The sequence below is a fragment of the Protopterus annectens genome, chromosome 10.part0 (genome assembly GCF_019279795.1).
Source record: "Protopterus annectens isolate FY-2018-M chromosome 10.part0, PAN1.0, whole genome shotgun sequence".
In the NCBI taxonomy this organism is placed as follows: domain Eukaryota; kingdom Metazoa; phylum Chordata; order Ceratodontiformes; family Protopteridae; genus Protopterus; species Protopterus annectens.
Genome location: NC_056744.1, coordinates 1,783,787,207 through 1,783,810,649, shown reverse-complemented (window position 1 = coordinate 1,783,810,649; position 23,443 = coordinate 1,783,787,207).

Genomic DNA, 23,443 nt, shown 5'->3' with positions numbered 1-23,443 from the left:
TTGGGCTCCTCTTCTTCTCTCATCATAGGCTGTTTCTCGGGCAGTACAGCTTCTGCGGGGTTTTCTTCATTCAGAAGCTGCTGGAAATACTCCTTTTTCTGTCCTGTGTACTGGTGAGCAGGTTGTTACTGGCATCCCTTATAAAGGATGTCTTATTATCTCTTCATCTTTCTGTCTTTGCCTTGCAACCTGATATAGTTTCTTTGTGCCACCTACTGAGTCACTTTCCAGAAGTTGGTACAGTGCCTCTGATGCCCTGCTCTTTGCTATTGCAACTCCTTTCTTAGCTTCTTTGTTAGCCAACCAGTATTCCTTCCTAACCTTCTCAGTTTTTTCCTATCTCACACTTTTTCCTGCACTCCTTCTTTCTTTTGATGACTTCCTGGACTTCTGAATTCCACCACCAGCTTTCCTTATGTACCTTATTTCCATACCTGGCTCAGCCACATATCTGTTGTGTATTCCTAACACATGCTGTGTCGAGGTGCTGCCGTTCTTCTTCATCTCCAAATATTTCCCTCTCTTCTTGGAGTGCTAGAGCCCCGAGTAGTTCCCTGAGCTGTTGTACTTTCTCTCCAGTCAACTTCCAGGTCTTCAGCCTGGTCTCTGTTGACCTTAGAGTCTTCTCGGACTATTGCTTGCAACTGATTGTGAAAACCACTGGTTAATGCTGTGGGCTGACTGTTTTACTAGGGATAACTTTGCAATCATTGATTCTACTCTAGTGCCCTTTCTTTACTAGGAGTAGGTCTACCTGAGTTGCATGTTGGTCACTCTTTTATGTGACCTTGTGACTGTCTCGCTTTCTGAACCATGTGTTGGCTACTATCAAGCCATTTGCCATACAGAAGTCTAGAATAGTTTGTTCTTTTTTTTGTCCTGTTGTCCCACCCCTGTGGACCCATGCAGTCCTCATAACCTGTTCTATCTGTCCCAATATGTACATTCAAGTCATCCATTATCAATGCCAACTCATGTTGTCCTGCTTTATCTAGTAGGTCCTGCAACTGCTGTCTAATCCTTACTATCACAACCCTGCTAATGGGTATAGGCTGAGGATATGAATACAGCCCTATCATTACAATGGAGTCTGATTGCCATGAGTCTGTCACTAACTCTGATGATATCCCTCACTGCCTTTTGAAGCCTCTCTCACCACAATTCCCACACCATTTCTAGCCTGTCCTCCCCCTGAGTAGTAGACTCTGGATCCCAAGCCAAGTGGCTTTGCTGTACTGCCCTTATTTTGTCTCTTGGATACATAAGATGTCCAGCTGTCCAGCCTCCTCTGTATCATCATGTCATCCACTTCCAAGCTGCATCCTGGCAGTGAACCTACATTAAATGTAACAATTCTCAGTTCATGCTTGGCATGTAGAGTCTGTGCTGCTGCACACAGCTCCAGTCATTGGTAAGTTTGGTATGGAAATAGCAGTTTTTGGGAGGTGGGAGGAACTTCACAGAGACACACAGAGAACATGCAAACTCCAAACAGGCATTGGACAAAGGTTAGGATCGAATCTTGTACCTTGTGTTTGGGAGACGGAGACCTTAACCATTATGGCAACTGGTCCATAAGTGTATGATCTTTGGAAAGCTGACAGTTAAGTGTTCGACCATCTTGCTTTCATCCACAGACAAGTTCATAACTTGTAATACAAAGTATTATATTTCAGACTAATTGTTCTGATACCACTGTCTGGAATAACCCTTTCCTTAAGGTACATCTTCTAGAGTTTCTTATTTCAGTGACATTTTTCTAATATGCTTTCTCTGTAATGTAAACTTATTGTATCCTGAAGAGCAGTGGATGGTTGATTTGTGTATCAAACGAAAGATATGAGAAACTAACAAAGTGAAATAAGGATGAAGCTCAGGGATTTGTCTGCTATTTTAACTTTTGCAAGTTGCTTTGAGAGACTGTTTGCTACCAAGCAATTTTGCAGAATTCTGAGCTAGTCTACTTTTCAGAAGAAATCTGCATTTACTTCCAGTGCTGCTTCACATTAGAGGTTGGAATATCTGTCTTCCTTTGTAGAATTTCGCTCTTTGGCAAAGGCCTCACTCAGGCAAATTTCAAACACACTACTGGTACTGACTATGGTTAAGGATATGCAGCACTTATGGACATCATATGAAAAATAGCTTTAATGAGATATGTCCTTTAAATTCTTAGTTTATAGTTATTATGTAGTATGCCACCACATTGTCATATTTTTGGTACAAATGTTTTATAGGCAAAAACAAAAGTACAATTATTCCCTTTTTTCTTCCAGTCTTCCTGCAAGAAGTTATATTACTTACAAGTGTTTTGTTTTGCTGAATAGGTTTACCATAGTTTTAAAATGCAACATGTCAACTTGCCAAAGATAATTTCAGCAAATCTCAACAAATCAGAACGCTTATGATGAAAACCATTTTAAGTTAACATTGAAAAAAGTTGTCTCTCTGAACCTCGCAAACTCTCCAGTTTATAGTCACACGAAAGTGGAGAAAATAAAAACTTCTGATGTTCACTGAAAGCTGTTTTTTGCTTAACTGCTTTGCTCTTGACTGCACTGTGTCTTGTGTTCTAAGCTTTGGTTTGGCGCCAGACTATTTAATAAGGTGTGACGTCACCCTGTTCTTTAAGTATGAATTACAGAGCTGCAGCTTTTTTGTTTGGCTGGGATGCCTTGCACCTGGTAATATTGAAATAGTTTTTCATTTTTAATGTTATTAAGACAACACTACTGTGCATTTCTCTTGTGGCTTAGCCATACCTACTATTAATAGATGCAATGTCACAGTTGGAATAAGCCAATCAGAAAGTGCTACCCTTTCAAGGATTTGTCTGTGCCTGTAGACATGGAAAAACGATCACTAGGACATCCTTTCTTTGTGATCATATACCACATATGTGTTGTTGTAGTATTAGGATATGGTTCTTATTTTTCTGTTTTAGACCATAGATAGAGTTGCTAGTGAAAATAAAGATTGTTGATTGATTGTCGGCTGGGATTATACTTAGATAATGGAGATCCTCCCTCTTTAAATTTGATTATACATGCTGGCATGGCTAGGAGAAGTAAGTGTTTGCAATCATGGTTAGTAAAGGACATGCATTAAATTACACCGGACTTCATATTGTGAGGTTGCTTTTACTCCTCTAGTAATGGAAGTCTGGAACATGTGGCCGCCTGATAAGGAAATGTGCTTCCCTTTTCTCAAAAAGTGGCCTCGCAAGATTCAGATAGATGCCAGCTTTTTGGCATAATTTGGGGGAAGGTGAGAAAATAATCTAGGTCTATGCACACAAAATGTCATGGAGGCTTTAAGGGGTAATGCATCGCAGTAGTCTGTGTTGTATATGGGGCAAATAACTTTAAGGAGTTATGCACTACAGTAACCTGTGTTGTATATGGGGCATATACACTTAAGGAGTAATGCATTGCAGTCTATAACTTTAAGGAGTAATGCATCACAGTAGTCTGTGTTGTTCATAGGTTCATAGGTAGGTACTAGGCTATCTGCCCAAAGGCATTTACAAGCCTAGCTGTAATGTGTTCGCTTTCGCCACCCCCTTAGATTAGTTTCCTGTGCCTCTGTCCATCAGAGCCATTAAAGTGAACCCCGGGATAAACTTTCTGTTTCCCATCCACTTGTCAAGGCTTTTCTTGAAGAGGGTTAGCGGGGAGCTCTGCCTAATGTAGATTGTAATCTTGTTCCAGAGCATGGGAAGTCTCTGGGGCAGGAATCTATCCCTCCAGCATGTCCTATTTATTGTTGTGGTGAGGTTTAGATCCCTGGAGCATGTGGCTTGAGGGGATATGGTTTTCTTTAGGTGGAGCATGTCCATCAATTCTGGGTTGGACGTGGCCTTGTATGTCAGGCAGAAATCACCTCTGAGTAGACGGTATGCAACTGAGTACAGCTGGAGTTTCTTTAGTCGAGCTGCATAGGGCATCTGATTGAGGCTAGTGATCCTCTTGGTGAGGTACTTCTGTGGTCTTTCCAGCTGTTGCAGGTGTCTTGTAAGGTACATCCCAAATGTGGCATTGTACTCTATGATGGGTCTGATGAGTGATGCGTACAGGGGCACAATGACCTCTTTTGATCTGGATGCAAACCCTTTTGTGATTTGGTGGGCCACATAGAAGGATTTTCTAACCACTTTGGCAATGTGATTATCAAAGGAGAGGTTACTATCTACTTGGGACCCCAGATCCCTTATTACGTCTTCCATATTTAGGGGGCTACCACCTATGTGGTAGTTTGTGGGTACTTTGTTTTTTCCAAAGGGGATGACTATGCACTTTTTGGCATTTAGCTTGAGGCCATGGTTTTGACACCAGGTATCTGTCTCAGTAAGACCCTTTTGGAGGATGTCTGTGTCAGACAGAGAGTCAATTATAGCCCCTAGTTTGCAGTCGTCTGTGAACTTGGTCAGCCATAGTCCTCTTGTGCTTGCGTGTACCTCTGAGAAGTATAGGCCGAACATGAGAGGTCTTAGGACTGAGCAATGGGGAATGCCACTTGTAACCAGTTTTCTAGGAATCAAACATCACATGTCATAGGGTACACCTTTCTTTTAGGATGTTACTTTTGATTAACACCCTCAGCATCAGCAGTACCGAAATGAGTGCATGTTAAACTGCTTGCAAGAACTGCTGAGAGTTGAGAAATGTTGCATTAAGTTAGAGACATGTGTGGAGTACATTTGTATGAAGATAAATTCAAATCACTGAGGTTCAGTGGCACTAAAAAGGAAACTATCTGAAAAGTGTTAGCACATTGGCATTTCCTGGCCATAGGTACAGTCACCACTTCAAATGTTACTGAAGTGAAAGTAAAATAAAGGACATGATGCTTTTTTTCAACATTTATCTCTTAAAGAAGTTATTTTGCTAATATGTTTGCTGATTTGTTAGAAGCTAGGTGTAGTAAAACATGCACATAGAGTAAAAAAAAGTGATACAGATATGCAGAAGTGATCGCACAGTCACACAGATGTCTTGTTATGAAGAACCCTAACAATTATATCCCACCTGGCTATGCTGACCTGTTTACACACAACGGAAGTCAGTAAGGAGGCTGTCTTAAATAAAACCTGATGCTACAACAGTGATGTATTCTCTTAGGAAAAAACAACCAGACTTCAGTAGAACAGCACTGGAACTGAAGTGAATTGAAAGCTTAGGGGTCATTAGGAAGCAATTAATGTCAACAGAACCAGTGAATAGTATGGTAACTGCTCTAAAGGCAGGAAAGATTTACATTTGTGCTGATCTCCAAGATCTGAATAAAGTGGTTAAAAGAAGGCATCACCTTACAGATGAAAAATTGGTGTCAATAATGCCAAATGCTACATTTTTCGCTGTACCAGATACAAACCAGTCTGCCTGACAGACAAAGTTTGATGATAAAATTTCCAACACTGTGTACTTTTTATGCACTGTTAGGAAGACACTGATTCCTTCAAATTCTGTATAGTATTTCCGCAGCACAAGACAGAATTACACTTGTAGCTGAAGGTGTGGAAAATATTGTAAACATGAACTGTGATTTATTATTTTATGGTCAGATATGAGAACAGCAAGACAGCAAACGAATAAAGCAGCTGAATAGTCTGTAACAGAATAAGTTCAAATTAAGAACAGATGTGGAATGAGCATGCTGCATTGAAATACATGATATGTAGTCTTTCATCAGGGAAAACGTTGCAGCAGTTGCATTCATGTCATAGTCAGAATACAAGTAAACATTACAAAGGTGTCTAAAAATGATTTAGGAACTTGCAAAGCTTTACTTCCCATTTCTGAAATAACTGTGCCACTAATAGAGTAGTTAAAGCAAAATATGGCAGAGGAATGGGGCTTTGAATGGGAAAGACATTTTGAATTTTGAAAACTACTTGGTATCACCATAGATAACAACCTTAACTTTGACACCCATATTAGCAATACTCTAAAATCTGTTAATAGAAAACTAGGCTCTCTCTACAGGATCAAACCCTTCCTCTCTCCTGCAGCTAGAATAACTATTGCTCACACCCATCTACTTTCTACTCTCCTCTATGCCTCACCCATATATACTAATCTCTCTAAAAACAACCTTAATAAAATGGAAAATGTCTACAATAACATAGCCAGATTTGCTACAGGTAACCCTTTCAGAACCCACCACTGTATTAACCTAAAGCAACTAGGATGGCTTGAATTACAAAATCAGCTTAAATTCCACCAACTTACCATTACCCACAAAACCCTTTACCATCCTACTAATACCCCTATACTATCTACCCTCATTGTCCCCTACAACAATCTTAAGACCTTACGTTTGTCACAAAGACTTCTGGTAAATATTTGTAAATCTAACAACAGGGCTGAAGACTCTCTTTTCTGTAATACTGCTGGAAAATCCTTGAACCTTCTTCCTACTGAACTTTCCTCTGTTCCCTCAATATCACTCTTCAAAAACAAACTGAAACTTTTTCTCAGAACACACTGGTTATGCCCTTGTACTAAACCTGACTGATCTATTACCTTTCTTCCTTGGAACTACCTACTCTCCTCTTTTCTATATTCTTGCTCCTATTCTTAGTAACAATAAACTTAGTCCTTTCTAGATCTTTTCTTATTATCTCCTCATAACTTCTTTAATTAAACCTGTTTTTAACACATATTCTGAATATTGCAGCTCATACTGTTGTTGTCCTTCTTTATGCCAACCCGCTTACTAATAACTTATCTAACTCAGCTGCTATCCTTTACATGTTGTATTGCAACTACATCTGTATTATGTTAAGTGTTTTTTACTTAGCACTACACTAAGAACAAACGACCACTGAGATTATTCCTTGTCTTTTTTTCTAGCAATGTTTAACATGATATTAATCTTGTATATGTTATTATATTCGTGCTTCCTCAGAGCTTATCTCCCTGGAACTCTGAGATTATTCCTGGTCTTTCTTTCTAGCAATGTTTAACATAAAATGAATGTTTGTATATGTTATTATATTCATGCTTCCTCAGAGCTTATCTCCCTGGAGCTCTGAGATTATTCCTGGTCTTTCTTTCTAGCAATGTTTAACATGATATTAATCTTGTATATGTTATTATATTCATGCTTCCTCAGAGTTTATCTCCCTGGAGCTCTGAGATTATTCCTGGTCTTTCTTTCTAGCAATGTTTAACATGAAATTAATCTTGTATATGTTATTATATTTGTGCTTCCTCAGAGCTTATCTCCCTGGAACTCTGAGATTATTCCTGGTCTTTCTTTCTAGCAATGTTTAACATGATATTAATCTTGTATATGTTATTATATTTGTGCTTCCTCAGAGTTTATCTCCCTGGAGCTCTGAGATTATTCCTGGTCTTTCTTTCTAGCAATGTTTAACATGATATTAATCTTGTATATGTTATTATATTCGTGCTTCCTCAGAGCTTATCTCCCTGGAACTCTGAGATTATTCCTGGTCTTTCTTTCTAGCAATGTTTAACATGATATTAATCTTGTATATGTTATTATATTCGTGTTTCCTCAGAGTTTATCTCCCTGGAACTTTGAGATTATTCCTGGTCTTTCTTTCTAACATTGTTTAACATGAAATTAATCTTGTATATGTTATTATATTCGTGCTTCCTCAGAGCTTATGTCCCTGGAACTCTGAGATTATTCCTGTTCTTTCTTTCTAGCGATGTTTAACATGATATTAATCTTGTATATGTTATTATATTCATGCTTCCTCAGAGCTTATCTCCCTGGAACTCTGAGATTATTCCTGGTCTTTCTTTCTAGCAATGTTTAACATGATATTAATCTTGTATATGTTATTATATTCGTGCTTCCTCAGAGCTTATCTCCCTGGAACTCTGAGATTATTCCTGGTCTTTCTTATTAGCAATGTTTAACATGATATTAATCTTGTATATGTTATTATATTCGTGCTTCCTCAGAGTTTATCTCCCTGGAACTTTGAGATTATTCCTGGTCTTTCTTTCTAACAATGTTTAACATGAAATTAATCTTGTATATGTTATTATATTTGTGCTTCCTTGGAGCTTATCTCCCTGGAACTCTGAGATTATTCCTGGTCTTTCTTTCTAGCAATGTTTAACATGATATTAATCTTGTATATGTTATTATATTCATGTTTCCTCAGAGTTTATCTCCCTGGAACTTTGAGATTATTCCTGGTCTTTCTTTCTAACAATGTTTAACATGAAATTAATCTTGTATATTTTATTATATTCATGCTTCCTCAGAGCTTATGTTCCTGGAACTCTGAGATTATTCCTGGTCTTTCTTTCTAGCAATGTTTAACATGATATTAATCTTGTATATATTATTATATTTTTGTGCTTCCTTGGAGCTTATCTCCCCGGGCCTCTACTGAAAATAGACATGTGTCCAGTTAGACTAGCCTGGTCAACAAATGTAAAATAAAATAAATAAATAAAATAAAATAAATGCTGAAGAAACTAGCTACAGATGCAACTAAACTAAACTGGCATAATGTGCAAATGCCATTTATGATGCAATAAAGTCAGAAAAGCTACAATGCTATAAATTAGCCACAAATCTCAAATAGTGAAATACTCCCACTAGGTTATAATATCTTCCGATCTGATAGACCTGTAAAAAAGGGGGTGGTGTGGCCATCCTCTACTCAAACAACCTTAACCTCTCACCTTACCCTTCCCCACTTCCTGACTTCCTCCCAGCTGAAATCATCATCCTTAACTGTCATCTGAATTCCTACAAAAAACTTGCAATTGCCTCTATCTACCTTCCTCCTGGTAACAATCTGCCCATTCTTGAAAACATCCTATCCTGGTTCACCCACAACAAACCATATGAGACACTTATCCTTTGTGTTGTCAACATTGATTGGTCCAAACTCACAAGTGACTCCCCCCAACTCAGTATCCACCTACATGGCTTCCACCAACTTATAACATCTCCCACTCGCTTCCATGAAAGTTCCACCTCCAGCTCCATCATAGACTGGATCCTTACCAATTCCCCCAACCAATACCGCAATCCCACCACCTTACCTGACTGCCTCAGTGATCATCTCCCTACCACCATCTTAACACACTACTCCCATATTCCTAAACCCCACCTTATTAAAGACTATCAAAAACTATCGACATTCAATTCAATTCATCCCAATTTAACTCTATTCTCCATAACATAGATTGGTCCATCCTAAAACACCTCCCCCTAAACGATGCTGTAAGCACTTTCACTAGCATCTTCATGGGTACTCTAAACTCCTTAGCTCCCTCTAGGAAGATCAGAGTAAAATCAAATCATGCTCCCTGGCTCACCAAGGAGACAAGGTCCCTTATGAAACAAAGATATAGTGCTTGGAAAACCTGGACTAAAACTAAACAACCACATCTTCTTCAAAAATACAGGCAACTGAGGAACCTTGCAAAAAAACATACAACTAATGACAAAAAGTTATACTATAGCTCTGCTCAGCTTAACAACAAATCCAATCCTCAAAAATTTTGGTCAGCTCTCAACAACATCCTCTATCCTGGAAAGCCCTCTAATTCCTCCCCATACCATAACTCTTCCTCTCAGAAAACAGCTACCCTCCCGAATAAACACTTTATCTCTTCCATCCAAAATCTGGTAACCTCTAAGCCAAACTCTACTTCAACACCCACCCCTCCAAGTCCCACTAACACAACTTTGTTTTCATTTGAGCCAATTCCCATTATTTACATCAAATCTCTACTACTCAAGCTAAAACCTTGCTTTCCTTCCACTGACAATCTGTCTCCTACATTCCTCAAACTTGCTGCTGACTCAATTGCCTATCCTATATCTATACTAATTAATCGAACTATTCTAGAATCAACTGTTCCCCACCCTTTGTAAATCTTTCTTTACTATCCCCTCTTCATAAAGGTGGAAACTCCACTGACCCCTCAAACTACCGACCCATTGCCATTCTGTCCCCCCTCCAAGATATTAGAAAAATGTATTCACTCACAGCTTCTCAATCACCTCCTCATGCACCATTTACTTACCCCTACCCAACATGGATTTTGTCCTCACCACAGCACCATGACTGCCCTCCTCTCCTTCACTCATATCATTGCAGAGGCCCTAGACAACAATAAACTCATTTCCTGTCTCTTTCTAGATCTCTCCAAAGCCTTTGATACTGTCTGCCATCCTCTACTGCTATCCAAACAAACAAATCTCCACCTATCCCCCTCCGCACTTGCCTGATTTAATAGTTACCTATCTGGCAGGGAACAATCTGTCAAATGGCTCTCATCCTCCTCACCTTTCCTTCCCATCTCCACTGGTGTTTCCCAAGGCTCCATCTTGGGACCCCTTTTGTTTAACATCTTCACCAATGATCTTTACACCTCATGCAAAAAATCCTCCCTTATTCAGTATGCCGATGACTCTACACTTATATCCATCTCAAATAACATTCCTGAACTACACTCCCTGACCCAACAAGCCCTACTATCCACTGAACAATGGCTCTCTCACAACCTACTGATCCTAAATCCAAAAAAGACCAAACTCCTACTTTTCCTTCCCTGTTCTCTTTCTCATCACAAAGCCTCCTTTTTTATTACATCTTCTAACAACAGAACTATCCAACCAGACACCCACACAAAACTCCTAGGGTCATTATCGATGACGAACTAAAGTTCAACCTACACATACTCCAGTGTATAAAAAAACAAACCAGAAACTAGGTCTACTATATCAGAACAAAAAATTCCTAACCCCTGAATCTAGACTTACCCTGGACCAGGCACTCCTCCTCCCCTCCCTCTTATACGTCACCCCAGTTCTTACCAATATCCAGGCCTCCACTCTAAACAAACTCCAACAGACTTACCATAAAATAGCCAGATTCATTACTAACTCCCTATACAACTCACACCACTGCATTTCTTTAAACTCTCTTCAATGGCTTGAACTTCCGCAATTTCTGCTATCTTATCAGTTTCATATGCTACATTCTATTCTTTATAAAACCTCCTTCTGTCCAACTCTGTCTTCCTTAGTTTCCATCTGTATCCCATCCTGGACCCACAGTAGTTCTAACCAACAATTACTTGATGTCTACCACCCAGACAGGTCAGTAGACAAACTAGTCTACAAACACTCCCTTGCCCATGCTTGGAACAAACTTCCCCTTGACCTATGTTCAATCTCCCACACCTCACACTTCCAGGACCTGCCCTTGACATGACCCCACCTAGTCTTCCTTCCCCTTATGTACCCTGAAAAGGTCCATTCTTAGTTCCTCATTACACCTCTCTCTCCAATTTGTCTACTATGCATTTGCATAATTTTATACAAACAAAAGCATTTTATTGTTGACCTATTGAACTATATCAGTGTAAAATTATGTTACTAAGCTTCTTTTTAATGCAACTTTAACTTTATGCATGTAACCCAACATATGTGAATCTTTTTGCTATAACTGCTATTATATCAATATTGTTTAAAATTGTACTTGTTTAAAAATGTACTACTGGAGCTTTTCTCCTCGAGTCTCCACTGAAAATGGGCCACAAGCCCAGTTGGACTAACCCGGTTAACAAATGTCAATAAATAAATAAATAAATATAATACTAGAGCAGCTGCCTATGGATCAAAAACATTTACAGATGTTCACAAAATTTACTACAATAGAAAAGGAGGTGTTTTAATAGTATATGGGTGTAATAAACTGCAGAGATCCTTATAAAGCATATTCAGAAGAAAATGTTCAAGACTAATTCTAGACTGTACAGTGATTTATTTTTTTACATTTGATTAATGGGAATGTATGTCTGGATAGGTGCCCGTTTTCAGCAGAGGCCTGGAGAAAGTATTAGAAAAACATTTTAATAATTTTACAGTCTTCAAAAATAATCAAAGCATCTACAGTTTAAATAATTATATAAAATTAGACATAATGTGAAACAATGTTTATGAAAAGGTATAATTTATATGACAATTAATTAATATTTGAAGAAATTTTAACCACTTTATAGAGAAATTAAAAGTAATTTAGTGTCATACAAACAGGAATTGCAATATGAAGTGAGAGAAAAAACAGGGCAATGGCAACTACCCCAGGCGCAAAGTGTTGGGGACATGATCGACTGATCCTGATCTTTCTTTAATGTAATATCAGCTTTTAAAAGATTAGATAAATGGTTTTTTTTTTGTATCTGTCTGAGTCTTTCCGTCTGTGTTGTTTTTTATATTTCCTGTGAATGAAACTCTGGTGTTTATTGCAAATAGATAATCAGTATTTTCATGTTTTCTTTTTATTATTTATTATTGTCCCTGGACAGTGCAGTCGACTACTTTAACACCACATTTTTAAATATCTTAAATAACATGGCCCCTATTAGGACAATATGAGCAAAATCTAATTACTCTTCTTGGCTCACTAAACAAACAAAATCACTCCTAAAAGAAAGGGATAAAGCGTGGCATGAATGGACCCACAAAAATCAATAGTTACTCACCAGGCGTATCTCCAGCTAAGAAATAAAGCCAAAACCTAAATAAGACTTGATAAGAAGAATTACTAGCTTACAAACTAAATATCAAAATAATCCTCAAAAATTCTGGACCACTTTAAATAAAATACTACGACCAGGTCAAAATAAGACCTCTCAACCAACAGCAAGTAATCCCCTAGAATGTATTGCTACCCAGTTTAATTAATACTTCATTAACTCCATCAAAATCCTTACTAACCAAAGCTTCCCATCACTGCCCATCAACCTAATCTCTCTACTAGATAATAACAACACATTCTCCTTAAAACCAGTCCTAACCCACAACATACTCAAATACTTGTTCAGGCTAAAATCCACAACCCTGGCAGTTGACAAACTACCCTCAACATACTTAAAAATAGCAGATGAAGCCCTCTCCTATCCAGTTTCCCTACTAATTAACCAATCCATATCCAAGCAATGCATCTCCACTCTCTGGAAAATTGCTCACATCATACCCCTACACAAAAGATGTCCCTCCATCAACTTCTCTAACTATTGGCGCATAGCAATCCAATCCTCTCTATCAAAAATCCTTGAAAGGTGTCTTCACACCCAAATACTTAACCATCTCCTAGACAACTACTTACAAATACTCAGCATCGCTTTCGCCTCTACCATAGTACTACCACAGCCCTTATTAGCTTCACCAGCATAATCAGTCAGCTTAGAAATAAAGGTGAGCTAGTATCAGCAATCTTTCTAGACTTATCAAAAGCTTTCGATACAGTGTCTCATAACAAACTGCTGACTGCCTTGTCCAAACTGAACCTAAGCTACTCCACTCTAGCCTGGTTTCAGAACTACCTCATAGATCGGCAACAAGCAGTATGGTGGAACAAAGCTCCTTTTCCCTTACTACCAGTGACTATGGGCATGCTTCAAGGGTCTATTCACGGCCCCCTCCTTTTTAACCTGTTTACAAATAATCTCCATAATGCTACAACTCTAGCCACCCTTATACAGTATGCAGACAACTCCACTGTCATATGTTCTGCCCCAGCTCTACCTGAACTACAGAACTTAACCCAAACATCCTTCAGTGCTATTGATTCATGGTTGGCAGATGCCCAATTAATCTTGAACCCAAATAAAACTAAACTCATGCTCTTCCACTCCACTAAATTCAAAACCCAATGCACTTACTTCAACATCCCATCCAGTAATAAGACTTTGATTGAACCAATACCATCCACCCAACTTCTCGGTGTTGTTATTGATCAAAATCTGAAGTTCGCCTTACACATTGCCCAGACTGTAAAAAAAGGAAATAGGTACCTTATACAGATGCAAAACTACCTAACCACAAACTCTAGAATAACCACAGCCAGAACTCATCTTCTATCAACTTTACTATACGCCTCACCCATCATTACCAACCTCTCCAAATCAGACCTAAGCAAGCTAGATGCCTGCTATAATAAGATAGCTACATTTGCCACTAACTGTCCTCCTAGAACTCATCATTGTAAGGCCCTAAGACAACTATCTTGGTTAAAACTACCCCACCAACTCATTTTCATACAACTCTCTACTGCCCACCAAATGTACTATAAACCTGATAAAACACCAGCTCTACAAGGCCTCCTCAATCCCTATATAAGTACCCGTCTACTAAGATCCACTATTAAAGCTCTAATTGAAGTAACCAGGAGTAAAAATAGCTTAGGTGACTCTCTATACTCTTACTACATTGCTAAACTGTGAAATACCTTACCACTTGAAATTAAAACTATAACCAGCTTAAAAAATGTAAAGTATCACATTAAAGCCCACCTCACCAATTCCTGGACTTGTACATGTACTGGACATGGGTAGCCCAAACCATGGAACTAGCTGATTTTAAATTTTTAATTGCATATGTAATGAGCATTGAATTTAAATCATATCCTTATGTTGTTTTTTTTCCTTCTCACTGTTATCTATCAGATTTTAAGTCTTCAGTTTGCTATGCTACCTGTATATAAGACTAAGTATCATAATTGCACTCTCATTGTACACAATGTCACTACCTGCTACTACTGTAAGAACTGTCTTCTAGAAGTATTGTTATACAGGATTATTGGTCTGGTCTCCCACTTGACAATTTATTCTGTTCTAATCCTTTTACCATTATGAATGTCTGTTACTATTTATTTCTTTATTGTATGATATAATTTTCTTTCTACTAACAAAATACTTTAACAACAATGGAGCTTTTCTATCCGGGCCTCTACTGAAAAAGGGTTTTATGCTCAGTCGGACTCTCCTGGTAAACAAATGTAAAATAAGATAAAAATAAAATAAATTATTAAATATATCTATACCTTTCATTGTGGCTGGTCTTTTAGAAAATTTTTAACAGTTGACAGTACTTGCATTTATTGAACAGGGACACTGCGAGCACTGATTTCGCAGAGAAAGTAGTGAAGACTTGGCTTGGAACACCCGGCTAAGGACTCAGCTCTATTGTGGTCAGTGGCGAGTCTTATTTGGGGCCTTGATAGGAAGCTCAGCCCCGTGACTGGACTTTGCATTCTCTGTGTGCTCTTAAGGGAAGCTGTATTTGGTGCAGAGGGCTGCATCTGAAAATACTGTGCGTGTGTGTTTGTTTTTCTCACAGTGAACATTCCCACTGGTGTCAATGGTGAATATTGAGGCTCCTTGATCAGTGGGCCAGAGATGGGATGTCACAGTGTGGACTAATAAAAAACATCATATCTATTTCCATGTATCAAGAATGTTACACTGCACAGTCTTTGTAAGAAATGCATCAGTTGTTACATGAAAAAGCTGTTTTTGGAGTAGTTTGAAGATGCATTTATCAAAATATGAAGGCAGAAAGAAAGAGAGGTGTTTACAGTTTAGTGGCTAGAGAATTCCAAGTTGTTCTAAAAGCTTCCAAAGCAGATGTACAGCAGAGGTACAGTTGCCTCAGGGATGGCTGGATGCATATACAATTGTAATGGCCATTGTAGAGACTGTGTGGTATTAGGTGGACTTGTATAAAATCTTGAGGCAGTTTGACATTATGGCTGGAAGAGTGGTATTTCATAAGATGGACAAAGGATGCTCAGGAAGGTCACTTCTACAGTTGAGAAGGTGTTGAAAGTTACAAGTAACTTTTCTAGTACTGTTGATTTGTCAACTGTGTTATGGTTTGCTTAAGAACAAAATAGCCCCAGAACTATAAAAATGGCAAACCATATTCTTGCCACAGTAAAGTTGCATCTTTTGGAGAATGGCTGTTATAGCTGCCAAGCTGTCCTCTCTGATTCCAAGTATAGTTAATGTATATCACTATGTTTTTGTTAAGGAATGAAGAATCCCTGATAACACTACTAAAAACATTTTTTGATGTATCAAACTACCACAAGAGATAGGCTGCTGATACCAGTTAGGCTGATTACAGAGAATGTTTTCAACAGTATGAACTGGTCCTTCCTGGTTTTGGTACATTTTCACTTTCCCAGAAGGTTTATCCAGATGTTGGCAGATTTATATGTTGGTGCAGTGGCCAGAATCAGCATTGTAGTGAGGCTTACCTTACCCTTTAATTCAAACAGGAGTACACATTAGGACAGACCCCTGTCACCTCTGCTGTTTATTTTGTATTTAGAGGCACAGGTTCAGGCTTTTAAGAATTTAGCTTAGTGTGGATATAATTTTGGAAAAGTCAACTAGAAGGTCTCACTGATTGATAATAACCCATTAGTCTATTTTCTGGGCCAGAAACAAGACCTGGATGACCTGTCTGCCTCATTGAAATACTTCACTGATGCCAGTACTTATCTAGAATATTCTCATGTGCACCTGTGGGGGTGGACCCTGTTAAGATAGTGGACACCTGAGGGATATACTTGGCTGGAGAAATTGTAAAGAACATTTCACCAAAGTGAACAAATTGTTGCTGCCTAAGTGCATCTACAAATGGTCATTCTGCACCTCATGCCATACATGACACAGACTATTAGTGCAGGCAGTGTCAATAAATTGAAAGAGTGATGTCATTGTATGGCAGGGAGGTAAACCTAGGACTGCCTAGAAAATCGTGTTACCCTAGGATTACCTAGAACAAATAGTGCTATTATTAAGTCATGGGGATTAGGATTCTCAGATGTCAAAAAGTAGTAAAAGCCCTGTTATCTGGCAAGGGAGGATTATATGGCTGGTCTGAGAACCCTGGCCTTGTTTTTAATGGGTGGGAGTGTCTCAGGCTACCATTATTAAAGGAGACCCAGAAAGACAGGAGAGGGAGTTAACTGTGCCTTTACTGTTGATCGCACACAATGCAGCGTGAGCCTTTGAGATGTTGAACGCATTAAAGGTGTCAGATGATCTCATTTTTATGGCTGTGTCAGGCTGGAGAGGCCAGGATGATTCTGGCATCTGAAGATGGTTGACGAATTTGCTACAGTTGCAATTTTGTGAAAATACCTTAATTTTGCAACCAGTTTTAAATGAAATATAGAATGGTGTAGCTGTAGGTTCTACAGTTTAAATATAGACAAGTCAAAGGTGTGCTGTTACTATCCATTCTAAGTGACAGGTCATAGTAGGTCCTGTGTCTGACAGAAGGAGAAGATTTTCTGCATACTAGGCATATAGCGTATTAAACAGAGTGCGGTATGGACATTGTAGGCCTCTATGCAGATTATTGGTTAGAGACCTAGAAGTGAATTGACCCATGCAGAGTAAGATATAATATGGATTATATCCATGTATACAACTCAAGTTTCACAGGTTTCAAAATTTGCACTGAAGCACCTGCATAAATATTTTCACATACCAACCTCTTTAGTTTAGATTTTTATAGGGGTCCGCTCTAAAGGTTCTAGATATAAGGATGGTAAAATCAGCAAATTGAGCCATGCTTATTTATGACTGCTCCAAGCTGAGTTTGCTTCAAGCTAGTCTAAAGAAGTGTATGGTAGGGTTTAGCCTAGATTTGTACATGATAGTTGTGTACTGCTACTGATTTTGTTAGGAAATATAGATAACTGGGCTATAAAATGAGTTTTATTGATGAATAAAACAAAGCTAAATAAAACAAGTAGTTTAAAAGTTTTCCCTACATCTTGTCAAGTCTGAACTCCATGAATCTTTAAATGGATGAAAGAAACTAGTCTGAAGATTAATCTCAATTATCCTCACACAAAACATATTTTCTGCACAGAGTAAACATCCCCGGTACTTCCTATGTAGGGGGATGGGTTCATCCATACACTCCTTTATAGATTACATGTAAATCTCTTGCTTTCTCTCTGTCTCTCTCTCTCTATATATATATATATATATATATGTATATGTTCATGGGTGAATACTAGTCTAATTGCCCTGAAGGGCAATTTTAAACATGCCTAATAATCTTAGTTGAAAATCAAGCTCTGTACCTTGTGCCTATAAGGTGAAGACCTTAGCCATTATGCCAATCTGTCCCCCCCTGTTTTGTCTTAATCATATGTGATTATTATGCTAATTAGCCCAGGAGTCTTTTTAAGACTAGCCACAATTACCAGTGGTGAGAATCCAACCCTGTACCTTGTATTTGTAAGGGTGTGTGTGTGTGTGTGTGTGTGTGTGTATGCGTGTGTGTTTGGGTGGGTGTGTGTGTGTATGTCTATATGCGAAACACAAATCATAATGTTATTAACTTCACCAAAAAAAAAAAAAAGTTTATTTATTTATTTATTTTACATTTGTTTACCAGGAAAGTCTGAATGGGTCAGAACTGGGCCGCTTTTAACAGATGCCCTAGGAGAAAAGCTCCATATAAATAAAAAATACAGCTAAAGACATTACAAGTAAAAAAAAAAATTACAAGTATGAACATTATAAAGGTTCAATAGCAAAGAAAAAGTATCACACTGGTCATAAAACATATATAGTCAATATAGGAAGTTGAAACTCTGTGGCAGACAAATGTAAACAATTACATTGTTTGGAAAATACAGAAATTTGGAGACAGCAGTCAGATCATTAGTAAGATATGTTAACAGACGGTAGAAGATGTTGAAAACAAATATTCAAAGTTTGTATAGATACAGCTTAATAGCAGAACCTGAGTATATTATGAGCTACATGTAAGGCACTGATCAGAATGTGGCGTAGTATTTTTGATCGTAAACTATGTTGCCAAGCACCTCTAATGGAATATACAGTATCAGACTTGGTTCAGTTTTGGACCCATTGTTATAGCTTGTCTCGGAGTTGTGAATCAGACTTGGTTCAGTTTTGGACCCATTGTTATAGCTTGTCTTGGAGTTGCGAATCAGACTTGGTTCAGTTTTGGACCCATTGTTATAGCTTGTCTCGGAGTTGTGAATCAGACTTGGTTCAGTTTTGGACCCATTGTTATAGCTTGTCTCGGAGTTGTGAGGAGCTTGCAGAAGGTCCAATTGTGAACACCTGCCCCCCCATTCGACCTGTGTTACAGTCTGTCCAGGAAATATGATGGGCAATGTTTCAAATGCTTTAAATAAAATAAAAGCAGTTCAAATAAAATTGAAATTAGAGTACTGAATCACCGTGTAAGCACTTTCGTCTCTTGAGACTTCTTCAGGCTGAATGGTACAAAACACCAGCTATCACATTTGAACATCAGTTAGCGTTTGATTCTTTTCCTTCTTAAAAACACGTAAAAATTCTCCTTATCATTCAAGCCTGAAGGATAACATGTATCTAACATAACTTCCACACATATTCCCTTCAGTCCAACTCATCTTCAGCATTAAAAAGTACGCCAGGGTTCTAAAACAACAACCTTAAAATGCATTTTGCAATTGCTATTGTTATAATGTTTACTTGGGGCATTTTTCTCATCTGTAGTCCTTATTGCAAACAAATGTTTTGTTTACTTTTTCATTGTTAAAGTATTAAGTGAGTTTGTCAGAAATTGGATGGTTTTTCGGGTTTCTATTTCCAGATCTCAGAAGCAGTTTGTCGAATGCATCTTAATCGAACTGACAAGAGCGAAAAGGCAAATTAACGAAGTGGCTTTTCAGCTAATTCTTTCCCTGGGAAAGAATTTGCTTGGCCACTTTTGTTACTTTGCCATTTTTGACACTGTAGTGCGATCTTGGAATTGGTGTTATCTATGTGGTATATACATGTCTGTTCATATTTACCAAAGTGCACCGGACTATAGTTCCTGGTATTTAACTTTAGGCCATTGCCTGGTGCTATCTGTTTGATCATGTTGGGCCCTTTTGAGAATACAGTAGTTTACTGGAAAATTTATAGTATTTCCAAATTTGCAATCATCTGCAAACTTGGTAAACCGTAACCTTATGATGTCAGCTTTGTTGATAATTGATGTAGGGAAGACTAGAACTAGCCATGTTCCCATTAGCATTCATTGCAGATGAAGGCTGTGTCATATCCAGAAATCCAAACTGCCAAGCACCCAGGGCTGATCCAAAAAAAAAAAAAAAAAAACAAAGGCAAGGAAAAACAGCTAGGACCAGCTCTAAGGTTAACTGTCACTCCAAACACAAAATATTCACAAAGATCAAGTGCCCAAGGCATTAAAATGTATATTGTAATAAATTTGATACTTACTATTTTCTGCCTAGCGTTTCTGATCACTGGACTTTACTTTGTTCTTTGTAGTTTGTTGATATTGCCAGAATGTTAGGTGGCATCAAAGTACTTTGCCAGGTCAAGGTAACCGGTGTGTACCAATCTGCCTTCTTATAATATCTCAGTGACTTTTTCAAATAAGTCCACTAAGTTTAGGAGGCAGGATCTACCTTTCACAAATTCACGCTAGTTTTGGTCCAGAGACTTTACGCTGCCAATGTCATTCTTTACGTATTCCATAAATATGCACTCCATTGCTTTGCAAATAAGGTTAGTTAGACATATTGGTCTATAGTTGCATGAGTCAGTGGTCAGTCCCTATTTTTCGAAGGGGAATGACTATAGCTACTCTCCACACATGTGGCATTTAGTCAGTTGTGAAGCAAAGGTTGAACAAATTTAGTAGTGAGTCAGTATGGGTATGTTTGGTGCTGACAAGGAAACAGATGGGCACATTGTCTAAATCCAAGGAACTTGCCTTTTTGGTTTTGGCTTTGTTCCAAGGTGATCTGAGATGGGGTTGCGAACATGGTGGCACATGAGGGAAAGTGTGGGGGACATATGAGGGTAAAGTTTGATCTAAGTTTGCCTGTTACTATGTTGCAGAATGTTAGCTATGTCCTCAGGGGCTGAGAATGTGTTATTGTTACATCTCAGTTCAGTGGTGTCTTGGGTATCATTTCTAAGATTTCTAACTTAGCTAAAAAAGGATTTGTCATAATACATTATAGATGTATCATTAGATTAGATTGTACTTCTATGTTTCTTCTTTAGTTTTTTGAATTCACATGTAAAGCTTGAGCTATTCATTTTAGTCCTTAGGGCAATTAATGTCATCCTCTTGTTGTATAGTTTGTTTACGCTAGGATTCTACCATAGAGGTTTGTTACTAAACTTAAGATTGAGGGTTGGGAAGGTGACCTAATGGTTAAGGTGTTTGTCTTACAAACACAAGGTGCAGGGTTTGAGTCTCACAAGGGATAATTGGCTAGACTTAAAATGGCTCACAAGGGCAGTTAGCTCAGTACTAATCTGTGAACCTATGTACTTGAGTCAGATGGGTCCAACGCTTCTTTGCAAGTGTTGAAGGGTGAGTATAAATGGTCCACTAAAGCAGCACTGAATCATACCGAGTTGTTGAGGGGAGGTGGTCCTAAAGTGGACCAGGACATTAGCTAGCTGCAGTACATTTGCATTTTGAGTAATCTCTAAAGACAGTGGGCACTGAGAGAAGATTTGGTTTCATCCTAATAGTGAATGTTATTGAGCAGACGACAAATATGGTCACTAACTGACCAAATGTAGGCAGACAGCATTTGTAAGGAGTAGATGCAGAATTTTTTAATTCCTAGTTGGGAAATAAACTAATTTATCTAAAGCGTTTGCATTTAAGAAATCTAAGAAGTGCTGTGCATACCAATATGTTTTCCCATTTTATGGATGAATAGCTCAAATCTCCTAGGAAGATAGTGTTTGGTTAAATGGGAAGGGACTTCAGTATGTTTAGGTATGCCTCATGGGATATGGTGACATCAACACTGTTCTGTAGCTGACTATGATATGGAATAGATTCTTAGTGATACTAAGTATAATGTGGATTTGTTCAAGGTTGTTTTCTTGCCTTATGATGCTTAATTTGATTGGGTGTCTTAGGGTTACAGATACACCAAAAACAATGCGGTCATTCCCAAGATGGGTCTGAATAAGTGGTAGACAAATGAAACCTGATCTGGGGGGGCTACTATCACTTCACTGGAACCATGTTTCAGTAATGGTGTAGTTATATATAGTTTCTAGGGTTAGAAAGCCCAGTTGTATAGCTTCTAATTTATGCATTTAGCAGTGCTTCATTTGTACAGTCTGTTTTGTTAGACTGTGTTGGTAGGTGGCAGAGACTAACCTTGCTTAAAAAGTGCATTATTGGGGTGGAGAAAGTATTGGCCAGAGGAGAAATCTGCAGGCCATCCCTGGCAAAATAGATAAGATTGTCAATCATCTCCTCCCAAGTTGATGCATATTGGACCATCTTGGTGATGGTAGGATGCTGGTCAAGACTAGTTCTATACCAGTGAAAAGACACATTCGGACAGCTCCATTGTGTTTCATTTCATATGACCAAAGGATGTGTGTATCAAATCATTCACACCCACATTGATAATAGCCATGTCATATGTGAGAAATCTCAGGGAATCTTGTGAAATGTCTCTTGAGAAAGCTTGTTCTCACTTATTCCTTGCTCAGCTAGGTGACTAATGCATCTGTATGTCTTAGAGAGTCACCTGTGATTAGGACATCTCCAAGTGCATTGGCTTTGCCAGATTGTCTTAAAGGCCTTGGCACGCAGGCTGAGTCATTCCTTGTTTATTTTCTAGTGTTTGATAGCGCTGTAACTCCAGTTGCTTGCAAATGTATCATTGAGGAGCATGTTGGCCATCATATATCCTGGAGGCCAGCATGTCCATAAACTGATATTTAAAAGAAAAACTACATTCATCTTCCATCCATGCTCATAGTAATAGGACATAGGTATCCAGACCATGTCCTGTCACTATGCAGTCCATTCTAACCACTCATGATTGGTTGTCCTTGGCAAGTGTTTTCCCAACAATCTTTAGTCATATGGCTAGAAACTACTGCATGGGAATTCAGATGCACGGATCTGTCAGACCAGGTGTCACTCGTCTTGTATGTATTCAATAAGAAGATGAGGCTGGGTGTTCATTTAAGTAGTTTATTACACACAAACACATCAGGATGGAGAATGGTAACATTAAACTAAACTGACTACTACTACACGCATGCATGCTTACACCTCGACTGCTCACTACAAAATGGCACTCTTGTTTGCACGTGCTCAGTACTTATATGCACATGCTCACTGACTGGAATAGCTCTTAAAGGAACATACATGCTCTGATCTACATCCTCTCTCTTTGACTAGTTGGTCATGCAAATAAACAATGATAATCATATGAGCATGCAGATTATACAGATATATACAAATAACAATCATGTCCAGGTTGCTGTGTATTTGAGAGTAGGTCTTGAGATATGACCTGATCTCATAATGTAGTAATTAGAACTGGGCTTAGCAACAGTCACTAGAGAAATGTTCTTGAGGACTTTCAGGGATAGTTTCAGGAACAGGAACAAGTCATGAATGTTCTCTGGACAAATCACTCTGTGAATTAGAGTCTTTGTCACAAGCAAAATGTTGCGACACCATCACGGACACTGGTAACAAATGTTTCCAATTCTGCCTGAATCCCATGCCTTGTGACTCAATGATGTACAATCTTGGATCTTCACACAAATGTTTCACAAGTCCTATTGATCAAATCCTTTTGTTG